This window comes from Cephus cinctus, unplaced genomic scaffold, assembly GCF_000341935.2.
Source record: "Cephus cinctus unplaced genomic scaffold, Ccin1 Ccin1_scaffold0330, whole genome shotgun sequence".
In the NCBI taxonomy this organism is placed as follows: domain Eukaryota; kingdom Metazoa; phylum Arthropoda; class Insecta; order Hymenoptera; family Cephidae; genus Cephus; species Cephus cinctus.
Genome location: NW_014333027.1, coordinates 1596793 through 1601545, shown reverse-complemented (window position 1 = coordinate 1601545; position 4753 = coordinate 1596793). Strand labels below are relative to the sequence as shown.

Genomic DNA, 4753 nt, shown 5'->3' with positions numbered 1-4753 from the left:
AGGAAAAAGTAGTCTTGGTAATGTCATTATCCGAGGGCAATTTGACTCCCTAAGGTAACAGTGCCCTTTTCCATTTGAGAGGGGGCTTTAATTCACCGGTCGAAGTGAATTCGTGGATAGGTATACTTAGGTACTAAGTCGAAACGACAAGTCCGCATTGGCGACGCTTGAGCGGACGTGGAAATGAAAAGAAAAAAATGATCCACCAGCTGAAACGATGATAGCGTAGCAAATTGCTGATGGGAGACTGTAAAAAAGAAAATGGGAAAGACGTCCCGTATACCACCGTTGGGTTGGGTGGTACCCTTATGAAATTGCGTTTACTAGTAAAAGTCAACATTCGAATTCGAAATGTATTATTCATGGCCTTCGGTAGTGAGGATTTACCAGAATATATACGATTGTAGGTTGCAAAGGCACAAACGTACTCACAGGGAAGGAAAGTCTTCGATTTCAGTATTCCATATCCGCCAATATCTATCATCTCTTAGTTTTACTTCTCTGGCAGTATACCTATACCCATACTGTATACCTATATATGAGGGCTGCACCAGCCTATTCGTATGTATACGTAGATATGAGCACGTAGCGAATGAGAATCGCGCGTAAAATAATTCAACTCTCTTTACAAATTTGATCGCTAGAGTCCACAGTGGCGCTGCCATCGTAATTTAATGAGTTTGAAATTTAACGATCAACGGAACTTGAAAATCCCAAACTTAAATTAGACGAGTGAAACGGGGGTAGTTTCTTGACGGACTCCGCGTGTCAAAATGTATTAGGGTGGTGACGTGAAGGGGTTGAGGTATAGAGAATAGCCCTGGGCTAAGGGCGTGTCTGTCAGCGGATCCGAAAACGTGAGAAATCCACTAGGACAAAGTGCGACACGACAATCCCCCAGGAAGTGCTAATGGTCTTTTTCGCGGACGGCTATCAGCCGCCACTTGCACGTAGTGGGTGGGCATGCTTGGCATAAAACGGTTGAGCGTGGATGGGTGTGTACTAGGAGTGAAAAACAATTAATCTTCGAAGAAAACCACGAAATAAATTCACGTCTGGCTCTTGAGGGTGTGAGGAATTTATTTATTTTCCTGGGGACAAGTTGGAGTTATCCGACCATTTATGTATATAGCTATCTACCGCACCGAAGGGTGGGATAGTATGGTTATCCGTTTTTAAGCACTGATATACGTGTTTGGGATATACACAAATTAAGGATAACAAATAGTGCATTCTGTACAACATTTGTGATCGAATCTATAAAAGAAACAATACATGAAAAAGTGTATACTTTATGTGGTTTGACATTTGATCGATATACTGATGTACGACTAGAATATATAGAATGGGTATATCCTTGGATATACATATGTATACATGGAGTTTGTTATAAACCCGCCTGAGTGAGCATTAATATTCTATAATACAAAAATAGATAGAGTTTGCCTTGTTTAGGCCTGTTTTCCTCTCTTGATCTGACAGATAAGATAATGCTCTATCTCTTTATTATGAGGAGGTCGGAAGGTCCCGTAACGTAGGTAGGATGGTTAGGATGATAGCACAGTACATTTATATTAATATTACATATCACGCGTTCTGTGCTGTTCTTGCGCATACGCGTGGCAAAGATAAAGTCTAATGTGGGATAGAATATAACATAACTATGTACGTTACAAATATAATTAAGTCGGAACCTCTGTACATAAAATGGGACTAATGTAAACTGAGTTAAATATAGTAGGTATAGAACAACGCACGAGTATCATTTAGTTACGGAAGCGAAGGACAGATGGCGCTGGTAGTACTTGTTTCTCGAACGAAAACGTTCCCCCAGATGTTTTAAGTATCTGCGAGTGAGTGACCAAAGCATACTTACCTGGCGCAGAGGTTACCGTGATCAAGAAGGCGGTTCCTCCAGGGTGAGGCTCTTCCATTGCACTACGGTTGAGCTGACCCTTGCGAATATCCCTAATGTGGATATCTCGGGCGTAAAATTTTTGGTAGTCGGGACTGCGTTCGCGCTATCCCGGACATAATATAAGTTTCAAACATAAATACTTACATTTTTATTATAGCACATTATAAAATCTGTATAACAATTATATTTTTGTTATATCTTTAGGTATCATCGCATTCGCATACAGCATTATAGTAAAAATTGTTCTTGCATAATCGCCAGTAAAAATAATATACATGTTTACAAGATTCATACTGGGCGCTTATATCTGAAAAGAAGTACGTATGTGTTGAATATGTACGCAAAATTGTTTGAAAAAAATTCTGAATGAATGACTAAGCGTCAAGCTAAAATTGATAAGGGATAGCAAATCCCATATGTAGATGGTACAGGAGAAGAGCAAGAGAAGAAGCGTTTGAAGGCAACATTATTCATTTTACAACTGACGCATGTTCCTCGAGGCAAACCTGTGCTTCAATATTTTAAAAATGTTTAGAATAAATGCAAAGCAAAATGTGTTGATTTTACTTAACATTCGTACATGGGGAAACTCGTATATAAATGCAAGAATAGAAGTTTGGTAAGGAATTTTCCCCTAAAATAACTCTAGATAATGTACTGCATTGAATTATTTATTTCACTGCATTGAGATATATTAAATCGAGAGTATAGCTGTTATTTTATTATCCACATTGAGTCTCATCATTCAGATGGAGAGTAACCGCAGCAGGCATGTGTGTGAAGTGACATGCGGTTGAGGTCATACGGCACATCGGTGTAATTAACTCATCAGCGCGGCAACAGATGGCGCGACAAGCGTTTGTATCTCGCAGTCAAAGTGTAGTACTGAGAGTTGAAGAAGGCAACCAACACGGCTCAAAGCATACTTACCTGGCGCAGAGGTTACCGTGATCAGGAAGGCGGTTCCTCCAGGGTGAGGCTCTTCCATTGCACCACGGTCGAGCTGACCCTTGCGAATATCCCTAATGTGGATATCTCGGGCGTATAATTTTTGGTAGTCGGGACTGCGTTCGCGCTATCCCGGATAATAGAATTTAAACAAGATCATTTTTATAGCAAGTATCAGACATCTAGATTGACAAAGAAATGTTCATAATTTTTTATGACCATCGTTTATTTCTGGATGTTGAAAGATCCCTCGTCACTAAAAATTATTTGCTTTTATTTAACATAATTTGGACTCGACTTTGTGACAAGGCCCCGCCCCCCCACTGCACTCTTCTAGTATAATAATTTTTCATTTGGGTGTTTAACTGAAATTAAAATTCAGCTTGATTCATGAACTAAACATGGATTTGCCTAGAATGTAAAACTATATATATGCGATACTCATACGCGATACTCACATTTTATTCGATTCGAATACATGTTTGATGTAATGGCTAATATTTAATGAAAACTACTAGTCTAACTATTGCAATATCACTTCTTGACTGGTATAATTATAGCACATAATATGATAAAGTTTTCCCATGTTATAATCGAGAGGATTGATTTATCATAAGTACCAAAAAAAAATTATTAATGTTGGACCGCGTCTGATACATTATAACCTCCAAGGAGAATAGAACTGAAAATCGTTAATAAAAGTAAATAGTGTAAAAGTATCGAACTACTGAATAACTATATAATAAATATTAACCCGTCGTCATTTTTATCGTCCAACTGTCACTGCAGCGTCGTTCTATGGGTTGAGTCGTGTCACATGAGAAAAACGCTGACAGCGCCAGCAAAACCGCGTCAAGACCATAATATGTTAATATATTTCAAATATATTAATTTCTTCTACCTTAAGAAAAAATAGTAAGAAAAGTGATTCATTTCCAAAAAGATTATCAATCATTCTGATCTTAGCCAATGTTATTCACTCTAGAAACAGTTTTACTGGGGTAGAATTTCAGTTTCCCTGACAGTAGTTCGACAATCTGAAGCTAGGGTGCGCCGAGGGTGAATTTCTCGAAGTTAAAGTTCTACTCCGTAATCCTTAAAGAGGGTTGCGATCGGTGACAAAGCATACTTACCTGGCGCAGAGGTTACCGTGATCAACAAGGCGGTTCCTCCAGGATGAGGCTCTTCCATTGCACTACGGTTGAGCTGAACCTTGCGAATATCCCTAATGTGGATATCTCGGGCGTATAATTTTTGGTAGTCGGGACTGCGTTCGCGCTATCCCGAACCACAATAATAATTCAAACACAAAAGTTTCGTTCCTTCTCCTGTTTCCGATTTCTTTTACGTCATGACCAAGAGTTTTGCCTTCTCATGATTCATTGACTTTTTTTAAAACATATCTGACTTTAGCTACAAGCAAGCAGCCGCCGCCCCCTCTGTCCAATTCTTTCCCCCACCTTTTTGGGTATATCGATACTATTTTACACAGTAACGAATTGTTGTCCCTCAAACTGATGAAATTATAAAAAGTAGATTTACTCCATTTTTATGTAATTGTATTTGACTGAACCTATTATCATCAATCTCCATGATCTCATCCCTAGTGGCATCGCCGGAGACATTATCAAAAAGCGGAAACACGTTCCTCTCCCAATGCCAAATACAATTTCGGGAGAAAGTTAGTGCATTGATCATCTACCGAGAAATTCGTTTTACGTTTACGGGGTTGGAATCCTGCGGGACGCCATTCGCGAAACAACGGGGCACCCTCTCTTCTGTTTAAATTAACTTCCCTCGTTCCATTTTACGCCTCTCGTTCTATCTCTCTTTCACTCGCACTCACACTCTGGGCCTTTTTTCTCTTTTGTGCGAGACGCTTCAGTG

At 39.4% G+C, this 4753-nt stretch overlaps 3 non-coding genes across 3 annotated transcripts; all 3 read left to right on the top strand.

Moving 5' to 3' along the window:
* Positions 1-1868: 1868 nt before the first annotated feature.
* LOC112494223 lies at positions 1869-2030 on the top strand. Its single transcript, XR_003059473.1, has one exon. It is a non-coding gene; the product is annotated as a U1 spliceosomal RNA (small nuclear RNA).
* Positions 2031-2840: 810 nt separating this feature from the next.
* LOC112494224 lies at positions 2841-3002 on the top strand. The gene has a single exon (XR_003059474.1). It is a non-coding gene; the product is annotated as a U1 spliceosomal RNA (small nuclear RNA).
* A 989-nt stretch (positions 3003-3991) lies between these two features.
* On the top strand, positions 3992-4154 carry LOC112494225. The gene has a single exon (XR_003059475.1). It is a non-coding gene; the product is annotated as a U1 spliceosomal RNA (small nuclear RNA).
* The last annotated feature ends 599 nt before the right edge of the window (positions 4155-4753 follow it).